Source organism: Lithobates pipiens, unplaced genomic scaffold (assembly GCF_037356315.1).
Source record: "Lithobates pipiens isolate NorthernLeopardFrog02 unplaced genomic scaffold, aLitPip1_a1.2 Scaffold_22, whole genome shotgun sequence".
Classification (NCBI taxonomy): domain Eukaryota; kingdom Metazoa; phylum Chordata; class Amphibia; order Anura; family Ranidae; genus Lithobates; species Lithobates pipiens.
Genome location: NW_027507784.1, coordinates 264,994,956 through 265,020,913, shown reverse-complemented (window position 1 = coordinate 265,020,913; position 25,958 = coordinate 264,994,956).

Sequence of the window (25,958 nt, the reverse complement as noted above, 5' to 3'; positions counted from 1 at the left end):
ATCCTGGCTATGTTTTGACTACGTTTACCAGTTCTACCATTTTTAGAATTTTTTTAAAAGGTGTGATTTTTACAGCATTTTCTGTCTCCATCTGTTTCATGGTTCCTGACATAAAGGTAGAAACCAGGGAACTGCTGAGTGACTGATCTCGTCTAGTCCTGAAGGATGGTAAATTGTCAAAAAAACAAAACAAGATGGCTACACAGTAGGTTCCTGTCAGGGAATTCCTGTGAGACGCTTTGCACATAGATGTGCACAAGCACATAGTCTTTGCCATAGAATGGCGAACAGGCGTGCGGGGGTCTGCGCACACACACATGTGCACGCACATGGCCCTAATTCCCCTTTGCACTCTTTGTGGACTCTAGTTTTGCAGCCCAGCACAACTTTCCTCTTCATACTAAGAAGCAAGGGTTTGTGGTACATCTCGCTGATGGTTCTGATATCAAGTCTGGCCCAGTAACACAGGAGACGGTTCCCATCCTTTGCCTTTCCTCTGCCAGCCATCGAGAGTTCCTACGCCTAGATGTCATCACATCACCCATGTTCCCCATCATCCTGGGTATGCCCTGGCTGAAGGCACACAATCCCAGCATCAGTTGGCTTATGGGGGAGGTCCTTTTCTCTTCTCCCTACTGCTTGGCACATTGTGCTCCACAAGAGGCACACCCCGCTACCCCTCTCCTGGCCATACAGTCTGATCCGGAAGTCTCAAAACTTGTTCCTGCAGTATATCATGAATTTCTTGATGTCTTCAATAAAAAGAATGCGGACTCTCTCCCTCCTTGCCGGGCCTATGATTACCGTTTGGCCGTATCTACCCTCTTTCTGAGCTTGAATTAGAAGCTCTCCATCACTACATCGACGAAATTTTGGAGAAGGGCTTCATTCGACCATCCACATCCCCAGCAGGGGCCGGCATCTTCTTTGTCGAAAAAAAGGATCATACCCTTAGACATTGTGTGGATTATTGAGATCTTAACAAAATAATGGTTAAGAACCCACTCTCTGATTCCAGAACTTTTCCAAAGATTGATTATGAGGGGCAAAAGTGTTCTCTAAACTTGATTTAAGGGGTGCATACAACTTAATCAGAATTTGTGAGGGAGGCGAATGGAAGACTGCATTCTGAACACGCTTTGGTCATTATGAATATCTTGTCATGCCGTTCGGCCTCTGCAACGCCCCCACCACATTTCAACATCTGGTCAATGATGTATTTTGGGACTACTTCGATTTATTCATTATCGTCTATTTGGAGGACATCCTTATACAGTAGGTGACCGTGATATTGTGTCAATCTCGCCGCTTCTAGCGGCGAGATTGACACCCTACGAGCTCTGTCGCGGGAGCCAGCGCCGAGTTGGCTCGCATCGGGAAAGGAAAAATTTTTCTTTTCTTTTCCCCATAAGCGACAAGCATCGCTGGCCGGGTTCACACTGGCGCGGGGATCCGAATCGGATTCCCGCCAATACCAGGCACTGTGTGGTATGAATCCTAAGGGAGAACTCCATGCCAAATGTAAAAAAAAACGGCATGGGTTCCCCCTTGGGAGGCATAATAGGCCCTTAGGTCCGGCAGGGATTTTAAGGCGAATCCCCTTCGCCGAAAAAAACGGTGTGGGGCCCCCCAAAATCCATACCAGACCCCTATCCGAGCACGCAGCCCGGCCGGTCAGGAAAGGGGGTGGGGACGAGCGAGCGCCCCCCTCCTGAGCCGTACCAGGCCGCGTGCCCTCAACATGGGGGTGCCTTGGGGAAGGGGGGGCCGCATGCCCCCCCACCCCAAAGTACCTTGTCCCCATGTTGATGAGGACAAGGGCCTCTTCCCGAAAACCCTGGCCGTTGGTTGTCGGGGTCTGCGGGCGGGGGGCTTATCGGAATCCGGGAGCCCCCTTTAATAAGGGGGCCCCCGGATCCCAGCCCCCCACCCTATGTGAATGAGTATGGGGTACAATGTACCCCTACAGCTTTTTTACTAGCGGTGGCCCGGTCTTCTGTCGCCGCCGCCGCCTTCGCCGCCTTCCGTTCTTCTTCTTCTTCTGGAGATATTGACTCGACGCTCTCTCCGGCCGCAATGCCAGGGACGCACTGTGCGGCGACTTATATAGGGACAAGGGGCGGGGTCGTCGGTTGATGTCACATGGGTTGATGTCACATGGTGACAGTCCCAGCATCCTTCAGGACTGTGACATCGTAAGGGGGCGGGGTCACCGTGTGACATCAACCGGTGACCCCGCCCCTTGTCCCTATATAAGTCGCCGTGCAGCGCGTCCCTGGCATTGCGGCCGGAGAGAGCGTCGAGTCAACATCTCCAGAAGAAGAAAAAGACAGAAGACCGGCGACAGAAGACCGGGCCACCGCAAGTAAAAGAGCTGGAAGAAGAAGCGGTGGCCCGGCAAGAAGAACCGAAGAGGGGGACAAGACCCCCGAAGTCGGAAAAAGAGGGGGGCGGCGAAGAAGAATGCCGGGCTCCTCCACTAGCAAAAGAGCTAGCAGAAGATAGCGGAGGAGTCCGGCGAGAAGACCCCCGAAGACAGAAGACCCCCGGAGCTGTGCAATAAACTATTTTAACCCTTGTGTGTGTGTTTTTTTGTACATTTTTTTCACAGGTGAATGGGTAGGGGTACGAATGGGTAGGGGTACATTGTACCCCATACTCATTCACATAGGGTGGGGGGCCGGGATCCGGGGGCCCCCTTATTAAAGGGGGCTCCCGGATTCCGATAAGCCCCCCGCCCGCAGACCCCGACAACCAACGGCCAGGGTTGTCGGGAAGAGGCCCTTGTCCTCATCAACATGGGGACAAGGTGCTTTGGGGTGGGGGGCCAAGGCACCCCCCATGTTGAGGGCACGCGGTTTGGTATGGCTCAGGGGGGGGGGGGGGCGCTCGCTCGTCCCCACCCCCTTACCTGCCTGGCCGGCTGCGTGCTCGGATAGGGGTCTGGTATGGTTTTTTGGGGGGGGCCACGCCATTTTTTTCAGCGAAGGGGATTCCCCTTAAAATGCCTGCCGGACCTAAGGGCCTGGTATGCCCCCGAGAAGGCATGCAGGCTTCATGAGTGAGGCGACATTGTCGCCTCGTTCTGGCTGCTATAGGAAAAATGACATTTTCCTATTGCAGCCAGCACAACGGAATTGCGCTGGTTAGAGAAGCCTGTCACCGGGAACCAGCGCGATACTGTCGCGCTGGAAACATAATGTCGGCGGCACCTCGTGTATTCTTCAGTTCTCTTGATCTTCACAGAAATCATGTAAAGAAAGTACTTGATAGACTTTGACAGCACCATCTCCACACTAAGGCTTAGAAATGCAAAATCGAAAGATCATCTATCCAATTCTTGGGACTTGTCATTTCTGTGGAGGGCATCTCTATGGATCCGCAAAAAGTCGCTGCTGTACTTGATTGTCCTGCTCCTGAAGACAAAAGCCATACAATGTTTTGTGGGCTTTGCCAATTTCTATAGGAAATTTATTAAGAACTTTTCTGGTATCATTGCCCCTGTTACTCAGCTAACCAAACAGCATACTCCATTTAAATGGACCCCTGAGGCTAAAGACGCTTTTGAGAAATGAAAGACTTTGTTCACTTCTGCCCCATTCTAAAAATACCTTGACCCTGCTCTGGCTTACGTGCTCAAGTTGGACGCTTCGGGGCTATACTATCCCAAAGACAAGGGTCTAACTCCTTACTCCACCCAATTGCTTTCTTCTCTAGGAAATTAAGTTCTTCTGAAAAGAACTATGACGTAGGAGATTGTGAACTATTAGCTATTAAACCCGCCCTGGAGGAATGGCACTATCTGTTGGAAGGGGCTGCGCATCCTATCCTTTTTTTTACCAATCATAAAAACCTGGAATAATTAAGAACTGCCAGGCGCCTAAGACCCCGACAGGCCAGATGGGCGCTATTCTTTTCACGCTTCACTTTTCATCTTACCTTCCGCCCTGGGTCCAAGAACCGGTAAACCCGATGCTCTCTCACATATGTTCTCTGAGTTGGCCCCACCTCCCGAACCTGACACTATTTTCCTGACAAGAACTTTCTATTCCTACAAGCAGATGTGATGTCCCAAATCAAGGAGGCAGTTGCTAATCACCCTGCTCCTCTGGATCTGCATCTTCAACCAAAGAATTAACTCTTCTTTCACAAGGAACAAATCTTTATTCCTGAGCAATTCAGTCCACATCCTTAAGAAATGCCATGATTATCCCCTTGGGATCCACAAGACCTCTGGCCTCGTGTCCCATTCCTTTTGGTGGCCCGATTTATTAAAGGATTGTAGGGATTATGTCAGGTCTTGTTCTGTATGTCTCAGAAACAACTCTGATCATGCCACGACCTGGGGATTGTTAGAATCTCTTCCTGTACCCGAAAAAACCTCCTTGGATTTTATTGTCAAACTTCCCCCATCTGAGGGGTTCACCACCATCTTTGTTATAGTGGATCGTTTTTCTAAAATGGCCCATTTTGTACCATTGAAAGGAACCCCCTCTGCTTCTGAAAATGCTTCTGCATTTATTAAAGAGATCGTAAGGCTGCATGGCATCCCAGCAAGTATTACTTCAGATCGTGGAGTTCAGTGTACCTCCAAATTTTGGAAGGCCTACTGTAAAGCATTAAAAATGGAAATTTGTCTTTCATCTGCATATCACCCGCAGACAAATAGTCATACCAAAATGATAAATCAGTCCCTTGAACAATATTTGAGATGCTTTTCGTCATTCTCTCAGAATGATTGGGTGTCCCTCCTTCCCTTGGCAGAATTTGCTTATAACAATTCATTCAGGGTCCATGGCTCGACACCTGCTGAAGGTCCTCAATTCATCACTGTCCCCAGTTCGGGAGAATACTGCTCTGGTTATTGCTTCAGCTAGTCACTGTGGTCCCTGATAATAAAGTGGTTGGTCCCTTAGTGGTGACAGCATTCCCTCTACCTCCGACCACAACAGATTCTCCGGCCGGCAGAACCATCACTTATGGTTGGACTGCAAGCCACAGTCCCAACCCTACGTTGCTCTCTTGCTTTTGGATAGGCCCTCAGACAGCCTAGCAGCCAGATGTCCCTGGAATAGGCCGCAGGCTCTAGTCTAGCAGCCAGGGGCAGCACAACACATGTCCACCCAGACAGCCATTGAGTTGGCACAGAACCCTGATCAGCTGACCTCACCCAAATAAATAGGCTCTCTCAGCAGGCCAAGGGACCCAAGAAGATCCCTGCCCACTGGCTGAGATACCCTATTCATTCCTAATCAGTATTTGCAATCCCCTTGTCTTATCTAATGTCCCCAGATACCCAGCCATCTAGAGACAGAAGGGAGAAGTGCAGCAATTCCAGAATTAGGGTGGAATCAATTGATCTTCTATCAATTGGCCAAGGCAACTATACCTGGCAGGTAAATTTACTAGTAATCCTGCCTAACCATCAGGGTGCTACATCGATAAATATTATTATGTATTTGTACACTATGAATGAATTTACTAATCATGTGATATATGTCAGCTGTTTTAATGGCTTGTTATGAATTTACTACTTTATCACATAATGTACCCATTATGAGATGGTTTGGTTTTGATTTCAGAATAAAATTTCAATTATATGTACCTTCATATCTTTATTTTATAAGTGACATGCCTCATATGAAGTCCCAATGACCACTGTTTTTCCTTGTCTATATGCATAAGTATACACCTCATTACAACACACTTGTGCAGCAAAGTCTTTTACAAAGTCACAAAATTAGTACATAATTATGTGCTAAGTACTACAAAATGTGTACTATATACTTATTTTTCCTGTAGTTATGGGGGTTTCAATGATTGTAGTATAAAAACATGAATCTGGAAGGTTCAAGTTCTGGTTAATATCGTGGCAACACTAAGAAGAAAAAGAGCACTCCAAGCAACTTTGTAAAAAGGTAATTGAAAAGCAAAAGTCAGGGAATTGATATAATTAAATTTCCAGGTCACTAGATATTTCTGTATGTGGGTATGATGATGAAGTAAGCATATCGGACGCAGGTAAGATGAGTGGGCACATCTCTGAGGAGGGGGTGCAGTTTAGCATCTTTGCTAAAATAACAGGGGGAGGCACTGATAGGTTATGTTAAGCATCCATCTTATTTCTGTCAGCCATCTTAATATTCACAAACTTCCATTTTACAATATGTACAGTTTGAACACCCCTTTAACTTCTCAGATAACTGTCTCAACATGAGATTCTTCTAACTCATTTGTTCTCACACACTTATCTATAACTTTCACACATTTTCTCAGCATTGCTTTAGCTACAGAAGAAATCATGTACTGTCTCTTATCTTTTTCTCATATTAATTCAGCTAGCTTAGAAGAACAAAGAACAATAGCGTTTTGTCTTGACCAGCTGTAATCGTCTTGATGTCTACTGCGCATGTCTTATTCTGTGTGACGTGAAATTTACTATATCAATCGCTTTGTAATAACTCAATACAATTAGTTCTCGAAGGACGCCATGGTGTGTGGTTTTATTTGTCCTTTGAGAATTGATTCCAGAGCGCTCTGAATTTATACAATACATTGGATCTAAGGTCTGAGAGGTTGAAGGGACCACCCTAGACACAGGATTAACCCTTTCAGCACTGGGGGCTCGTCCGGGATGGATGTTTATTTACCCTTAACGGACTTGGAAAGCTACTTTTAACGGCTCAGTAAGTGAATTCTATTCTTATTGAGTGAAATTGACTTGCCGGGGTCCAGGTGTCAGGTGTGTGTCTTGGCTTCCATCCCACAGAGATTGCTGTTGGGTTATAGAACCTCTCATAAGTATAGATAAGTTGACCGGTCATGACCTTAGGGGTCATATAGTGTTTTGGGGACACTTGTAAAGGTCTCGGTGACCTTAGAAGAATAGGTTTTGGTGACCTAGGAAAATTTACAGAGTACTCTAGAGTTTTAGTTCTGTTCGGGACAGAACTGGTGACTGATGATCAATGTATTGTGTAAACTTTGTGTATGATTGTATAACTGCTTCGCTTTAAAAGTATCACGCTGAATGAAGTGCCCCGAATGTGTGTATGCGGACTGCTGTTTTGCTTCAGGAACCAAAGGGAATACTTGATTAGTAGTGTTCCTGGAGGGTACTGGCACAATTTGGGCAGAGGTCCATATTTTAGGGAAGGTAAACCAAAAATCGAAGTTTTAAGAATTAATTTACATTGCAAAGTTAATTTCATAGAAGGATTAAATTTGTCTGAAACAAAACAGCAGGTCCATGAGCAAGATTGTGCGTTTATTGTATGTCTGAAATACTCTTGAACTTGTTCCAAATTTATTCTGTTACAGTCTTGAAGTGATTGTAGCTGTATTAGTATAAAAAAAAGTATCGCGGACCGTACCATATTTTTTTGTTAAAGGAATCTAAGTTGAGGTATTGTCTGACTGTCTGATTCACACCGTTGTCTGATTGTCTGCACCGTTAGGTGGCAGTCAAGCATGATAAATTGTTTTGCTTTCATAGAAAAATGGAATGTACATCAATACCTAGTTAACCCTTGGGTGGATCATATGGCAGGATGGACAGAAAGCCAGTTTTGGTATTCTGACAACTTTGGATCCATTATTGATCCAGACTTTCCTGAGTAATCTCAAACCCCATTTAGTGTTCCCAGTCAAACAAATGATTACTGAATGGTCAACACTTTCTAGAACAGACTTTGGCAAAGCTCTTTCACAGAAAGATGCAGCAGGTTGTTTTGATATACCAAAGCCATCGCCTGTCTCCACACAACATTTCCAAGGGAATACGAAAGGAAATTTTAGAGGCAGAAGAAATTTTAGAGGCAGATTTAAAGGCAGAAATGGAAGAGGGACGAGTCGCTCTGGAAACAATGGATGTTTCAATTGCGGTGCTGAGGATCACTGGGTGAGTCAGTGTCCTCACCCCACCGCTACTCAGACTCCCGATTCCAGCTCTGTCCCTAACCAGACACAACAACCACAGGCATCCATCCAACAAGGTCCAGCATTTCCAATCGAATGGGGAAACCAACAACAATGATGGGGCCCGGAGGGTAGTGTCCCAGCTTTTCCTTTTGTCTCAGATGATTTCACTGACAGTCCAATGGTTGCTATTTCAATAAATGGGAGACTCCTCCCCTATCTCGTTGATAGCCGGGCCACTAGGAGTACTATTTGTGAAGATCATTTCAGAGGCAAGTCGGAACCAGCAGAACCCTCTTTGGGAATTAATGGGATACTGACAAAAACATATCCACCCCTACCAATAGAAGATGATGAAGGGTACACCATATGCACACATTCTTTCAGGATAATACCAAGGTGTCCTGTAAATTTGTTGGGAAGAGACTTGTTTGGGCCACTAGGAATCACAATTAGAACCAACTCAGAAGGAGGTCTAGACATTTCCTCAGATAAAATCACTATAGTAGCATGCAAACCAGGTTTATTGATGCTGTCACAACAAAATAGTGAAGAAGATTTTGAGGATATAGACCCCCAGGTCTGGTCTACATCAGATCTGGATGTAGGACTTGTTTCATGCACACCATACAAGGACACTCTCAAAGAAGGTGCATTTCCTATCTATTACAAACAGTATTCACTCTCTAAAGAAAAGATGGATGGCATAGTGCCAATGGTGAAAAAGTTTCTGCAGGATGGAATCCTGGAAGAATTTATTTCTCCATACAACACACCTGTTAACCCTGTAAAGAAGCCGGATGGCTCCTTCAGATTTGTACAGGACTTGAGGGCCATAAATGACCTCATAATCCCAATAGCACCCATTGTACCTGATGTTCCATCACTACTGTCCTCCATTCCAGCAACAGCCAAATGTTTTACTGTGATTGATTTAAACAATGCTTTTTTTCTCTGTCCTTGTAGACAAGGAGACAAGGCCACTCTTTGCTTTTACTGTGTCGATTAACCAACGCAATCGCCAGTTTACCTGGTGTAGAATGCCCCAGGGATATATAGACTCACCTGTGGTCTATTCTATAGTACTCCAAGCCACCCTCAGGCCTTGGACTGCCCCTCATGGTTCTGTACTGCTGCAATATGTTGATGATCTTTTGATTTGTAGTTCTTCAGAGGAGGACTGCCGAGCTGATAGCCTATCCTTATTGAAATGGTTACATATGTGTGGTCACAAAGTGTCTAAGAAAAAATTACAATGGTGTAAACAGGAGGTTGAGTACCTAGGGTTTGTGCTGTCTCCGGGAGTTAGGAAAGTCAGTCACAAAAGAACTGTTGCTATAGTGGGTCTGCCCCGCCCACTTACCAAGAAAGACCTGCTAACCTTTCTTGGAATGATTGGTTACTGCCGCCAATGGATACCTGACTGTTCTTTCTATGACAATATATTGAGACAAGCAACCCTCTCTGAAATGTCTGATATTGTAAAATTGTCTGATGAAATGTTAAATGCTTTTACCATGTTGAAAAGTGCAATGGTTACCAGCCCGAGCCTCGGCCTCCCTGATTTTAGGAAAATGTTTCACTTGTTTGCTAGGGAAAATTGCAGAACCATGGCAGGAGTACTGGCCCAGGAACATGGTGGGAGACTGCGCCCTGTAGCTTTTTTCTCAAAGGTGCTTCCAGTACAGGTGCAAGGCATGCCTGCTTGTCTCAGAGCATTGGCTTCTTCTTCTATGGTTGTAGAGTTGGCAGCACCATTTACCTTGGGCCATAACACTACTTTACACACCTCACACAACGTTACCACACTCCTCAAAACTTTACATACTCAGCATATGTCAGCACAAAGATTGAGTGGGTATGAAGTCATCCTCCTGTCCAATCCAAACCTGAAAATAAAAAGTTCAAACATAAACTCTGGCCCAGCTCCAATTTTGAATGCCTTATTAGGTCTTAAAGGAGAACAGGATGACTTACCACCACCTCATGACTGTACACAATCAATACATCAGGACACTTCACCTAGAGCAGATATGCTTTCAGTACCAATTCCTACTGCACAAACAGTTTTTGTTGATGGCTCTTGCAGCAGACCGAGTGATAATGTCTATCATGCAGGATATGCTGTTGTCCAACTGCCGGATACTGTCCTCGAGGCCAATCCAATACCCTATCAGTCTGCACAAGCTGCTGAATTGATAGCATTAACCCGTGCATGCCAGCTGTTTGCAGGAAAAGAGGTAAACATTTACACCGATTCCAGGTATGCTCATGGTGGGGTTTGGGACCATGGTGTAATATGGCTTCGCAGAGGATATGTGGCAGCAGATGGAAAGAGCATCTCACACTCTGACCTAGTCACAGCATTACTAGATGCAATTCAGTTGCATTCAAAACTAGCTATCATGCACTGTAAGGCACATACAGGCCAAATGACTGATATAGCCAAAGGTAATGCACTAGCTGACAGAATAGCTAAAGAAGCTGCATCTACACAAAAGGCAAACATTCAAATGCCCATGCTAACACCTCAGCCAGGTTCCCTGAAAGAGACACATTGGCTCACGGAACTACAGGCTTTTGCCACCCCTGATGATATTGCGCAATGGAACTGTGATGGGATGGTACAAAAGGATCCTAAAACAGGATTAATCTGCAAAGAGGGGAAGCCGTGTATTCCTGTTGCTAGCACCCCCCTGTTCATTGCACAATACCATGGACTGGGTCACAAGGGATGGCAGGCCACATGTGAACTTCTAGATGCAGATTTTTTCATTGCAGGATTACCTAATCTAGTCAAAGCTTTTGTAAGGAGATGTGTCACTTGCATTAGGAACAATCCAACAAACCCAAAGAAATCAAAGCATGAACATCTTGAATACCCAACAACACCGTTTACCCATTTACAGATAGACTTTACACATATGCCCAAAGAAGGAAAGAAACAACAATACCTTTTGGTTATAGTGGACATAATGTCACCCAGAAATTTTTGTCACCAACAATGAAAACACACAAACTGTAGTGAAGATCCTCACACAGGAAATTATTCCTAGATGGGGATGTCCATTGCAAATAAGTTCAGACAATGGCCCAGCTTTCACAGCTAAAATCTGCCAAGATCTTGTAAAAGTACTAAAAATAGACTGGAAATTTCACCTCCCCTACCATCCACAGAGTTCAGGAATTGTAGAGAGAATGAATAGAACAATTAAAGACAGGATAAGGAGGAAGTAAGTGGAAAAAAGTTCTCCCAGCTGTATTAGTTGAAATCAGAATGACCCCTCACAGTGTGACGGGTTATTCCCCCTTTGAGGTACTCATGGGTAGGCCATTCCCCACACCGTGGGCTAATCATCCCTTGATGGTAGAGAAAGGTGATTTGGAACAAATACAGGAGGAATATGTAAAAAAACTGATTGAAACTCTTGATATTGTCGAAAGAAGAGTTGCTCGCACCTCTCCTTCTTCTTCTTCACAGGTACCAACCCACCCGTTCCAGGTCGGTGATCAAGTTGTGGTCTAGAGGCTTCAGAAAGGTCGAAAGCCGCAAGAGGTTCCATTCGGACCAGTGACCAAAGTGGTAGCCGTCACCAGGACCGCCATCCTTACAGAGGAAAGTCCTACTTGGATCCATGCCAGCAGAGTAAAGAAGGTTGATCTAAGCCCAGGAATTCAAGAAAGGCTGAAAAGAGGTGAAGCAGGTGTTTCAAGTCCTCAAAAGACAAGCACAGACATAAAGGACAGTGATGTCACCCATTTCACCACAGACTTCTGGGAAGGCCTTTTGCCTTCTGGTGATGTTTCTACTTCTGATCTTTGTCCCAGTGTGGATAATAACTAACTGTATCTTTCATCCTGAGGACTAGGTGCCTTGAAACTCATATGTGGTAAAAGCGAAATATACACCAACCACACTGACTTTCACCTCAGAAATCGCAGTAAAAGAGATGTCTCTAATGAATTGATCAAAGAAACAAGTTTTTCTGGAAAAATGTTACTGTTAAAATTTAAATATGCTTACGCTAGAAAGTCAGGATATGAAAAATGCTGGATTTGTAGTAAGTTGCACCCAGAAACTGCTAAGATCCCACTTTTAGCTGTCCCTCTAAACCTCAAGTCATTATTGGAAAATACTCTAGTCTTAAGCATTAAGAATGTCTCGGAAGGGTACCGCAATCAGAGTATTATGTTTTACACTTTAGGAAAGACACATGAACCTGAGTGGTGTGTTCAGTTAGGCAATACATCCAACGGAATAGGTATGTGTTCCAAGTCTGTATTTAACATTTCAAAGGGTATTCCCTTCCACACCAGTAACATTATCATAGGTCATATGTGTAGTTACAAAAATCAATCCCTTAACAACACCATTAGTGAACTTACTACATACAGGAACACAACCTCTGGGATACTTGTGAGTAAACTTGTTAGTGCTGCATTTGAGGCTGGAACTGAGTCCCAACGTAGTTCTCTAAGAAGTTTTTCATTGGGAAACAATACATATGTATGCTGTGCTAAAATTTGTTACCCATGGATCCCCGCAGGAGTGAAAGGCTGGTGTTATTTAGCACAGTTGGTACCAGTCATGTCAGCCCTAGGCCAGAATCAGGAACATCACATACAAGTTACTTCAAGTCCAGTACATAGGTTAACTTATAAATACAAGAGAGAAACCCCACCTATGTTTTCTACTTCAGATAAGTCATGGACATGGTTTCCATCCTGGACAGGATGGGGCATAACCATGATGGACAAATTAAAAAACTACACTAGTCTAATAAATGATGTTATGGAAAAAACTCTCAAGATATAGGACTACTCAATGTCGAGCTCAAAGCAATTAGAAGACAACTAGAGTTACACGAATTGGCTATTGAAAGCATGAGTGCAGCTCTGACAGGTTTATGCGAAATGACCCAAGATTATGAATGTTGTACATGGTTTCACAATACCAGCCTGGAAATCACAGACTACTATGATGTTATTAATCAACACCGAACACAGGTAAATGAATTAATGAAACAAGCAAGGGACATAGGTAATTATGGATGGAACCCCTTTTCTAGTTTGGGTTTAGGTGGAATGTTTTCATGGTTAAAGGACATAGTGATTATGATTATCATAGTACTATTGTTAGGATTGATAGGCTACCTGATTTTCAAGCTTATTCTACTTTGTATTAGCAAATGTACTACACCAGACCAACCTTCTCACGCATATACACAATATCTGCAGCTTTATGTAAATGAATATAACAAACGTAGCAAGAACCGTAGATTTCAGGAGGCTGCGGATCTGTAGAAAGTCATTCCATGACTTAAGAGGGGGTTGAAAGGTTATGTTAAGCATCCATCTTGTTTCTGTCAGCCATCTTAATATTCACAAACTTCCATTTTACAATATGTACAGTTTGAACACCCCTTTAACTTCTCAGATAACTGTCTCAACATGAGATTCTTCTAACTCATTTGTTCTCACACACTTATCTATAACTTTCACACATTTTCTCAGCATTGCTTTAGCTACAGAAGAAATCATGTACTGTCTCTTATCTTTTTCTCATATTAATTCAGCTAGCTTAGAAGAACAAAGAACAATAGCGTTTTGTCTTGACCAGCTGTAATCGTCTTGATGTCTACTGCGCATGTCTTATTCTGTGTGACGTGAAATTTACTATATCAATCGCTTTGTAATAACTCAATACAATTAGTTCTCGAAGGACGCCATGGTGTGTGTGTGGTTTTATTTGTCCTTTGAGAATTGATTCCAGAGCGCTCTGAATTTATACAATACATTGGATCTAAGGTCTGAGAGGTTGAAGGGACCACCCTAGACACAGGATTAACCCTTTCAGGCACCAGAGATGTGTTTGCGAGTTTTCCAGCCTCCCTGAGTCTCTCAACCCTGACCCAGATTTAATCCAGGCCTGGCTCTCAGCCAAACCAATTTACCTACATCAGTGATGGTGAACCTTGGCACCCCAGATGTTTTGGAACTACATTTCCCATGATGCTAATGCACTTTGCAGTGTAGATGAACATCATGAGAAATGTAGTTCCAAAACATATGGGGTGCCAAGGTTCACCATCACTGACCTACACTAACTGCTAACTATATAGCACAATAGCTAGAAGGTGCTACACTAGCCTATATGTAAATCAAACCTCTTGTTTCTCTCTATAGAGTACATTTTCTGTATATTCATATGGATAATACATTAGAGGCTATTCATACAGACAAACACAGGATCCCCATGGCTGTGTCATCAGCTCCTAGCAGAGCAGAAGGTGCCAAGGTCAAAGTTGAGGGGGAATTCGCCCACCAAAATAATGGTAAAAGCATAGCTACCGTATATACTCGAGTATAGGTCGATCCGAATATAAGCCGAGGCCCCTAATTTACCACAAAAAACTGGGAAAACTTATTGACTCGTGTATAAGCCGAGGGTGAGACATGCAGCAGCTACTGTTACATCCCTGTGTCCCGTCCATCCCTGTGTCCATCCCTGTGTCCCGTCCATGCTTGTGTCCCGTCCATGCCTGTGTCCCGTCCATGCATCCATGCCTGTGTCCCGTCCATGCGTCCATGCCTGTGTCCCGTCCATGCGTCCATGCCTGTGTCCCGTCCATGCCTGTGTCCCGTCCATGCCTGTGTCCCGTCCCTCCCTGTGTCCATCGCAGCCTACCTGTCTCTTTGCCTTCTGCAGCCTCTGTGTGCCATGCCGCGCCGCACCTCTCCTCCTCGTCTGACAGACGGCGGCCATTCCACTGTTCAAAAGCCACGCCTCTCTGTCTGTGATAGGCGGAACACTCAATTTCCCAGCAGTCAGTGTTCCGCCTATCACGGACATCCTCTCATCCTCATCCGTAGTATGAGAATGAGCGGATGTCCGTGATAGGCGGAACACTGACTGCTGGGAAATTGAGTGTTCCGCCTATCACAGACAGGGAGGCGCGGCTTTTGAATAGTGGAATGGCCGCCGATCTGCGTGACTCGAGTATAAGCCAAGGGGGGCACTTTCAGCCTAAAAAAAGGGGCTGAAAATCTCGGCTTATACTCGAGTATATACGGTACTTCTCTTAAATCGGTGGTAAAAAATAGAGTTATAGGTAAATGCACCTATTTCCTAAAGTTCTTCTTGTGTCTCTAACTTAACATTAATACATGTAATCATTTTGAATATGTGCTTTTTTATGCTCTTATAGTTGCAGTTCTATGTGCCTATTTTAAGAACATTGTATAAGCAGTGAAGCCAGTGACTGTAAAAGAGAGAATAGTATTCACACACTGAGCTATTCATTCAGTCCCGTGTTTATTCGTTTAACTGGCCAGGACTCTTTAACTGGGTGTTACCCGTTCTTAGCCTATAAATAGCATTCACTATATCAATACACAAACTGCGTGAATGGTAATTACTCACTAACCACTTTTTGGGTTTATCACTGACCAAATAAGAAAAAGACTCCAATGCAATTTAAAAGGCTGATATAACCAAACCTGATATAGCCCATGGGTGTTATGTTTTCTCATATTATACCAAAAAAACAGAAGACTATATCCCCTTGTAAAGACTGCTACTGGTGTAAAGACACTTGCCACTGGAGTCCCTAAATGATATAAGGCCCTATTCACACTATGCATTGCTTTAATGCACGTACCTTAAAATTGAAGTTTATTGTTTTTTTTTATTGATTTTTTTTAACAGCATGTGGGCAGGGCTTACTGCACCCATGTGGGGGACCCAGAATAGCATTCGCTAGTTCCCTAAATGTGTGCTGAGGCCAACATTCACACTGAAACAGGGTTAGGCCGCGTACACACGGGCGGACTGTTCGCCCAACTAAGTTCGTCAGACAATCCGACAAACAGTCCGTTCAAAATTTGCATGAACGGACTTGACCACACACGATGAGCAGACAGTCCGCTGAAAGCGTGCGCGATGACGTGAACGGCACGTACGACGGGACGAGAAATTCGACGTCCAATACACTGCAATGCAACCTTCGCCGTGTAAATCCTTTCTGAGCATGCGCCAAACTTAGTCTGTCGAACTAGCCTACACACGAGCGGACTGTCCGCTGAAACCAAGTTTGGAGGGACTTTGTTCGTCAGACTGTCCGCTGAAACAGTCCGCTGAAGCCCACACACGAGCGGATTGTCCGCTGAAACACTGTTCAGCGGACTAAGTTGGGCGAACAGTCCGCCCGTGTGTACGCGGCCTTAATGTGACAGCCCATCTTAAAAGTAATGCTATTCCATAGCACAGTTCATTATTCTCTCTATGCTCTGGGCACTAGATTACACTTCTTCCCTTTTCGTGCAGCACTTTGGAGCTGTTACTGCTGAGCCTGTACCGGACTCCAGCAGCTCAGCTACCAATCGCCTCACTCTCAGTGACACTGACCCGCATGTTATACTTGGATACCAGGAAGCCAAACTCTTGAACATATGCTGAGCTTCTCATTCTCTGTGGCATTCCAGTCTGGGTCCCCAGGACTCCCCGTATCGCAATGTCAGTCCCATATAGGAGTACTGATCACGGGAAGGAGCCAAGCTCACAAGCATTTTAGTCATGTATGCCATGTCACACCACTTCCTGACTGACTGGCTGCTTATGCACCTGACACTAGTACTGTAGTCACTGTTAATGACAATATAGCCTCCTCCAGATACTGTAGCTTCACTGCTTGTTAGACATTGGTACAACATCTTCACTAACTCCTCTCATCCCCTTGTTAAGTCCTGTTCTTTGGCTATGCTATGAAAAAACAGAATAATAGTTGCGCGCTGCCACCTAATGGTGGGCAAATAAAAATAAATGAATACATCTGCTCCTATCGCCTATGTCCGGGGTCAACAACCCATCGAACGCCTATGCCCTGCTATGCTCTGCCCTGCTATGCCCTGCTATACTCTGCCCTGCCCTGCTATGCCCTGCTCTGCTATACCCTGCTATACTCTGCCCTGCAATACTATGCTATACTATACTCTGCCCTGCCCTGCAATACTATGCTATACTATACTCTGCCCTGCCCTGCAATACTATGCTATACTATACTCTGCCCTGCCCTGCAATACTCTGCCCTGCCCTGCAATACTCTGCCCTGCCCTGCAATGCCATGCCTTGCCCTGCAATGCCATGCCCGCCAATACTCTGCCCTGCCCTGCAATGCCATGCCCGCCAATACTCTGCCCTGCCCTGCAATGCCCTGCCCTGCAATGCCCGCCAATACTCTGCCCTGCCCTGCAATGCCCTGCCCTGCAATGCAATGCCCGCCAATACTCTGCCCTGCCCTGCAATGCCCGCCAATACTCTGCCATACAATACTCTGCCATACAATACTCTCAAGGTTATCCAAAGGATGAATTAGCTAATCAAAAAAAAAAAAAACACTAGATTCATTAAAAAATAAAAATAAAAAAATAATCGGATAGTCGTTGACTAATCGAAGAAATAATCGATAGATTAGTCGACAGACAAATTAATCGTTAGTTGCAGCTCTACTCTGAGCACAACGTACTCCTGATCCCTGCATTCCGAGCACAACACACTCCTGATCCCTGCATTCTGAGTGCAATGCACTCCTTAACCCTGTATTCTGAGCGTAACTCACTCCTTAACTCTGCAATCTGAGCGTAACCCACTCCTAAAAACTGCATTCTGGTTGTAACACACTGCTAAACCCTGCACTCTCTTGTACACTATGCAGGAAACACACATGGAACATGCCTTTCTGGCATCGCAGTCTGGTGTGAACCGGCCCAAACAACAGGACACTGTGCCTGGTGATATTTGACTTCACCAGTGTTGTTCAAGTAGATCTCCATCTCGCTAAGGTTGCCTACCCCTGACCTATGTGTTCCCACATTAACAGCAGATGTATAAAATAAAAAATGTGATAGCGCTGCAATACATCTCCTATTATTGACACACATAGATCCATAAATAACTAAAAAGGAACACAATTCATAATCAAGGGCAAGTGTCAATAGAGACAGTTCATATTAAGGTGCAAGTGCTAATAGAACAAGTGCCTATAAATGAAAAATGTGCAATAAAATCAAAAACAGTCCATAAGTATTAAAGCGGAGTTCCAGCCACAAACATTTCTTTTTAAAAGTCAGCAGCTAGCAGCTACAAACACTGTAGCTGCTAACTTTTCATAAGGACACATACCTGTCCAGGGAGCCCACGACCTTTCAAAAGTGGGTGGAACTCTGCTTTAAGAATCAAAATTCTTCTCAAGAGTAGTGCTCAAAATAAGTCTCTATTGTGAGCCGTGCTTTGCGAATACACAATGGGGGTTATTTACTAAAGGAAAATCCACTTTGCACTGAAAGTGCACTTGGAAGTAAAGTCGCTGTAGATCTGAGGGGGACATGCAAGGAAAATAAAAAACAGCATTTTAGATTGCACATGATTGGATGAGAAAATCAGCAGAGCTTCCCCTCATTTCAGATCTACCCCTTAGATTTAGGGTGACTGCACTTCCAAGTGCACCTGCAGTGCAAAGTGGATTTGCCTTTCGTAAATAACCCCCAATGTGCTTTGTGCCCCCTTCACCGAATGCAATGAAGGCTCACCTCCATCTTAGACCCTAGCAGGGTCAAGTAAGCATAGAACACTATATAATTCCCCTTTAAAAGTGGCTCCACACTAATCACGACAGATCCAAGATGACATAAAAAGACAAGAATGCTTCCAATAGTGCAGTACCAGGGTGTTACCTCGCCACCCCAGCTTTATACAATGCACTCACATTAAATGAATTAAAAAACACATCGAAACATAATCCAACAGATCTCATGAATGTATAGATAATCCCACCGACATGCATTGGAGGCAGTGGATTTTTAATTCATACCCCCATCCTCCATTCATAGAGCGGTTTTCATTCCAACAATAAATGGAGCATGGGGGTGGAATGGGTGAGCATAGAATGGACCTTAGCACACAGAAAAACAGACATGCACTTTTTTTTTTAAGTTTAAGGCCTTATGCAAGGGGTGCCCAACCTTTTGAAGAGCGAGGGCCACCTAAGCGACTTGGTAACCTGTCGCGGGCCCCAATGAGCGGAGCAGGTGCATGGCAGCCCACTCTATTCTAAAGAGCCACTGTACTTTTTTTTTTTTTTTTTTGCGGATCGAATTGGAGGTAGGCGTTTGTAAATGGACACAAATCCATTTACATCTTCTACACCTTAGAGGTGAATGGAGGATCCAACTAGGTCGGACTGACCGCGTGAAAGCAGCCTATGGCTCAGTGCAGGTAACCCACAGGTGCACTGCTCTGCATCTGCGGATCAGTTTGAAAGCAGCCCAGTAACCACTGCAGAACAGATATGCCCATATATACACTGTGATTTTAGTAATAAACTTACTATTAATAATGGTATTCTATTCCACCACAGAGCAGGAGGTCGCGGGCCACATCAGAGGGCTCTGCGGGCCACTGGTTGGGCACCCCTGCCTTATGCATACTGGGTGTTTTTCCTGCCACTTTTAGCAGCGTCAGATTTTTTTTACAGCTTAAAAATGCCTCTCCATGTTATTCTATCTGTCCGTGCACACAATGGATTTTAGAAACTTTTAGTGACAGAGGCTTTTAGAGGCAGGAAAGAAAACCCACTGTCAGTGCGTCCAGGAGCAGCAGAGTTTGGGCAGAAAAAAATGCTTGACGCTACTAAAAGCTGCTAGAAGCTGTTAAATGTACCTAAAATCTAGTGCTTGTGCATTTAGGCCTTATGCACACTGGATATTTTTACAGTTGCTATTTTTTAGGGCTGTTACTGATTAAAATTTTCATGTTCGATTAATCTTTTTTTTAATCGATTAATCGACTAATTTTGATTAATTATAACGCACATACGTATCCAACTACTTTTAGCTGATCTCCTTGCATTGCAACTCTGCATTAGTCAGTGGTAAATGTGGTATACACTATATAAAATCACAGTGCAAACAGGTGGTCATGCAAGCAGGTATCAAAAGGGTTAACACGGACCATAAACTTCTCTCACGTCTCCTTAGATCTCAGCAAGGACGCCAGGTCATGTGTAGAAAGAAAAGATCTAAGTGCCCACCGCTTAAGTATAAGAATACATTTTTGTGTTCAAACACAAACCACTCACATAAAGATGATAAAAACACAGCATGTAAAGCAGACAATCGTGTTAGTTCCTTAGGGCAGCAGCGGGTGACGTCATACGTAGCTCCTCCCCGTACACCTTACGTTCAATCAGAATTTCAACGTCACCGGACTCCTCCCCCCTCCCTTCGTTAGCAGTTTGAGGCACTTGGGGAAGGAGTGAGGAGCCCAGTGACATTGATGTCCGTGACGTCACCGGATCTCCCACGGAACTCCCTGAAGACCCGGAAGCCGGTGGAGAGGTGAGTACCGATCAAAAGAATTTTGATCGATCAAAAAAAGTATTGATTAATCGAAGAATTACATTTTAATTTCCACAGCCCTACTATTTTTGGCTTCAGCCGTTTTTTCCTGCAGCCAGTGAGACTCCCCATGCAAACACCAAACCGAGATCAACCCCCTCCAGGGCCACAGATGAGGATCAAATGGGCATCCACCCCTGGTAACTGAGGCCTACCACACATGCTTTTATCAGCATTTTTTGTCAGGGGCATTTTCTAGCTGGAAATAAACCCCAAAACTAGTGGGTTTTAAGAGGAGGTTTTCAGCTGTTAAAACACTGAAAAAATGCAGCTATTCAGCGTTTATCAGCATTTTTGAGCTATAAGCTGTTGTGGGAGTACAGTTTTGCTAAAAATAAAAGCTAAAAAATGCTACAGCTAAAAAACACAATTGCAAAAAACGCTGCAAAACTTATTCTGCAGCAACAGCTTTCTACAGCTAATGCTACTGCCATTTTCATAACATCCAGTGTGCAGGAGGCCTAATTCATTCCCATGGCCAGAATAAATTATTTTTGCTGGCCAATTAAATGAATTAATGGCCAAGCTCTTGATGTCTGTAAAAGCTTCTGAAAGCTTGTAAAAGCTTTAGACCAGGGGTCTCAAACTGGCGGCCCTCCAGCTGTTGTGAAACTACAAGTCCCATCATGCCTCTGCCTGTGGGAGCCATGTTTGTAACTGTCAGCCTTGCAATGCCTCATGGGGCTTGTAAATGGTACCACAACACACCTCATGTGTGTAAAGAGTTGTGATAATGTGATGGCGTGAATGGGCCCTGAGAAATGATCATGTTATTAAACTTTACAGCATTGACAAAAACAGTAAGCACTTCTCTTATCTTGTATGTTTGCTTTATTGTCAGTCAACATAATAAAGAAGGACTGATCTTCTCTGTGTTTTCTCTGTAAACTGTCTATATTACCCCCTGTATAGCTGAAACTCTATGTGGTTGATTTACTAAAAGCAAATAGACTGTGCACTTTATAAAGTGCAGTTGTACTCTGCAAGTGCAAATGCTCCAGAGCTTAGCAAATGAGCAAAAGCTCTATTGACTTCCATCATCCAATCATGTGCAAGCAAAAATGTTTTTTATTTGTTTGTTTTTTTGCACATGATAAGTGAAGCTTAAGCTTATTTACTAAGCTCTGGCGCAACTGCACTTTGCCTTTAGTATTTAGTAAATCAACCACTATATCTCTCTAATCTGGAATTATAAAGTGTTGCAATACCAAAATTATCCTCCAAAAATTGTCCATCCCAGCATACCTAAAACAAATCTGTCATGAGAGAAGTAAAGGGCCTCCGTCGCTCACCTTCTTCCGGGGGGTTTGCTTAGCCATCTTACTGGACTTGGTACATTTTTGAGGCTCTGACTTGGAATAAGTATTGGGTGGACTATTTCTCTCTAAAAAAGTGAAAGCTAACTGGTTTCTAAACCAATTACAATTTGTTTTATTATAGTCAGGAAGATTTAGAGGGAACCATACACATGTGAAATGATGTCCCCTATTAGTTTGGTCAATTTTAATTTTCAATATGTAAATTTAAAGCATTACTGTGCACCCTTCCCCAGGACCCCCCTATCCCCAGCAGCATACTGTATACACAGCTGTACCGCTATTCAGCACAGGAACAGGAAAATTAAGAAAATATCAGGTACTTTCAGTTATGAAGGAGCATGTGACTCACTCAATGTGACAATGCTGGGCCAATGATCACATTCACATGGGGGGGGGGGGATTTACTAAAAGTGGTGCACACCGAATCTGGTGCAGCTTTATATATTAACCAGATTCTAACTTCAGCTTTGACAATAAAAAACAGAAGCTGATTGGTTCTGTGCACAGCTGCACCAGATTCTGTGTGCACCAGTTTTAGGGGCTGATCTACTAAAGGCAAATCCACTTTTCACTACAACTGCACTGCAAGCGCACTTAAAGTGCAGTCGCTTTAGATCTGAGGGGGACATGCAAGGAAAATAAAAAACAGCATTTTTGCTTGTACATGATTGGATGATAAAATCAGCAGAGCTTCCCCTCATTTCAGCTCTTCCCTTCAGATCTAAAGCGACTGCACTTTGCTGTTTTTTATTTTCCTTACATGTCCCTCTCGGATCTACAGCGACTGCACTTCCAAGTGCACTTTCAATGCAATTTCAAGTGAACTTTGCACTTGTAGTTTGCACTTGTATTGCAAAGTGTATTTGCCTTTCGTAAATAACCCCCTATGTTCATGTTTTTGGGTTCTGCATCACATGCATCTTTTCAAAAATGCAGCCAGCAGGGAAATCGCATGGTCTTTTGTGACCCTGCAATTTTCCTGCACTTCCCACTCAAGCACTGCAATTGTACATGTATGGGGGTGCCATTCAGGCATGTGAACGTAGGGTGAACGTAGGGTAAATCTCAGCCATAGAGTCCATTTTCCCATGTAAGCTACAACTCTGGCTAATGGTTGCGTACACAGGGCTTTCCTTTTCCTTCCAGCAGCTGAACAGAGAAGCAGAAGAGTCAAAGGAAGGAAGGTATATGCATTTGTGAAGGCCAACATGGAAATTAGCCTGTTGTTTTGCCCTACATAGGAAAAACACAGACTCACTTTAAAGAGGAGGAGCTCTATTTGTTAGCCACTTTGCGCTACAAGTGCACTGAAAATGTACTTGGAAATGCAGTCACTGTAGATCCGAGGGGGACATGCAAGGAAAATAAAAAAAAGCATTTTAGCTTGCATATGATTGGATGATAAAATCAGCAGAGCTTTCCCACATTTCGGGAAACTTCGAAATGTGGGAAAGCACAGCGACTGAACTTCCAAGTGCACTTTCAGTGCAATTTTAAGTGCACTTGTAGTGCAAAGTTGATTTGCCTTTTATAAATAAACCCCTATGTTTATTAAAAGTCAGCAGCTACAAAAAGTGTAGCTGCTGACTCTTAATAAACACACGCTCACCTGTCCCAGGATCCCGTGATATGCTCGCCTGAGATATCACTTGTCTCCCTCTTCTCTCCTTGGCGCAGGCATTTCAACTGTGGGCACCCGGCTGTGACAGCTTGCTTGAGTGTTCACTGCACATGCGTGAGTTGCACTCTGTGTCTTGAATGGTTCGGCAGTCATCTGGGACCTGTGAAAAATCTCAGATATCTGCAGGGAGGGAGGGAGGGGGAGAGAAGAACTTCAGAAATGGGAGTGGGTACCTGTCAAAACTAGGTACCCCCTCCCCCCCCTCAAAAAAATTACACGCCAAAAGTGGCAGGGGTAGGGGGGAGTACTTAAAGTGGAACTTCCCCTTATAGGTGGAGCTCAGCTTTAAGCCCAACTCTAGGAAAAATAAAAAAACTCCTACCTCCGCACTGCAAGGGTTAAATATCTTAGGTTCAGGGGATGAGAAAAGCAGTTTGACATACTCCATTCTCCACTTGCTTCTCGGCAGCCAGCTCTCCCCTACACTCGAGCAGTGGACAGTTCCTTGGAACCCTCAAGTCAGAAGCCAGGCTATGGCCTTCTGGACTTATGACAGCCAGGGCATAGGGGAGAAGAGGCAGGAACTGGTCTTATAAAAAGTATCAATGCAGGGCTATGGGCTCTATATTAGGCTTGTGATGTCAGAGGACTTATGACAACCAGGGACTGATCTTACTGCAGGTCTTAATGTGGGACTATAGGCTCTGCATTAGTCCTGTGATTTCGGAGAACTTGTGATGGTCAGAATTTATGGGAGAATAGGCTGCAGGGACCAATCTTACAGTAGGTCTTAATGAAGGGCTATGGGCTCTACATTGGTATGGTGAAGTCACAGGACCTATGACAACAAGGGTATAGGGGAGAATAGGCAACAGGAACTGGTCCTACAGCAAATCTTGCTTGGTCTTGTGATGTCAGAAAACTTGGGATGGTCAGGGCTTAGGAGAGAAGAGGCTGTGGGGCTGGTCTTATAGCAGTTCATAGGGCTGAGCTATGGGCTCTACATTGGTCTTGTGATGTCAGAAGACTTGGGATGGTCAGAGCTTAGGAGAGAAGAGGCTGTGGGGGCCAGTCTTACAGGAGTTCATAGGGCAGAGCTATAGGCTCTGCATTGGTTTTGTGATGTCAAAGGACCTGGGATCGCCAGGGCATATGGGAAAAGTGGCTGCGGGGACTGGTCTAATGCCTCGTACACACAATCGGAATTCTCATCGGAAAAAAAGCTCTGATGGTTTTTCCAACAGAATTCCACTCAAGCTTGGCTTGCATAAACACAGTCACACAAAAGTTTGCTGAACTTTCGAGCATCAAGAACACGGTGACGTACAATACTACGACGAGCCAAGAAAATTAAGTTGAATGCTTCCAAGCATGTGTCAAATTGTTTCTGAGCATGCGTAGGAATTTTGCGCGTCGGAATTGCTACAGATGATTGGAATTTCTGGTCGGAACTTTATCCGACCGAAAAATTGAGAACATGCTCTCAATCTTTTGCTGGCGGAAATTCGGCCAGCAAAAGTCCGATGGAGCACACACACACGGTCACATTTTCCTACCGAAAGCTCTCATCAGTCTTTTGCTGGCCGAATTTCCAGTCGTGTGTACGGGGCATTACAGTCGGAGCCTGCTTGAATGGATGAAAAGTGATATTCTTGTTCCCCTAGACCTAACTGAACTTATAACCCTTGTACTGCAAGGCAGCCCCACTGTAGAGGAGGAATTTTACTTTCTCTGAAGTCTAGCTTCATGAACAGTAAGTGTAAAAATATTGTAAATTTCCTGTCTTTCAGATCCTTTCTTTAGGCTTCGTTCACACCAGTGAGATTTCAGATGTGACTTGAGTCGCACATAATCACCTGATAATGTAAACCACATTGTTTCAATGGTGTATATTCACATCAATGCAATTTAGCACAGCACAATTTTTGGAAAAGGTTATTGCACTACTTTGTTTTGATTACACACGATCTGGGCCTCATAAAATATGCAAACCACATCCAAGTTGTATCCTAATTGTGCTATATAATCGCACTGAAAATCAGATTGCAGCAGTGTGAACCTAACCTCAGGCAGTAATATCATCATTTCTAATGGCGTTTTATTATGGTGTATTAATAGTGTATTAATCATCACTTATCTGTAAATACTCTCTTCCTACACATGCCATTTCTTCTATCTGTATGTTTCATAGATGAGTCATGTGTGTTCTCTCCAACAGCCTTCTAGCTGTGATCTAACAGAGGTGTGTGATGACGTGTGATGACGTGTGACATTTGCTGAATAAACTCAGTCACAGAGTATGTAACCAGAGGCTTTCTCTGTCTGCTTCCCCCACCCCGATACACACGTCAGCCTCCTTAAAGAACAAGCTGCTCTTGTCCTCTGAAGTTTCTCTATCTCACTACTGCCCTAGATGTGAACCTGGAAACTTACTATAGAATATTGGCAACTTCTGGATTTATATTTCTATGATTCAGACACATAATGCATCAGCCCTGCCTCTAATCTGGAGGCAGCCTATAAATCGGGCTGGTTTCTTAACATTTTCCTAGTAGTAGTTTTGCTTTGTTACCTATGCCTTTAATGTGAATAGACTGGTGCTAAACTCTAAGTAACATTAATATACAATTGTAGACACCTTGTATTGT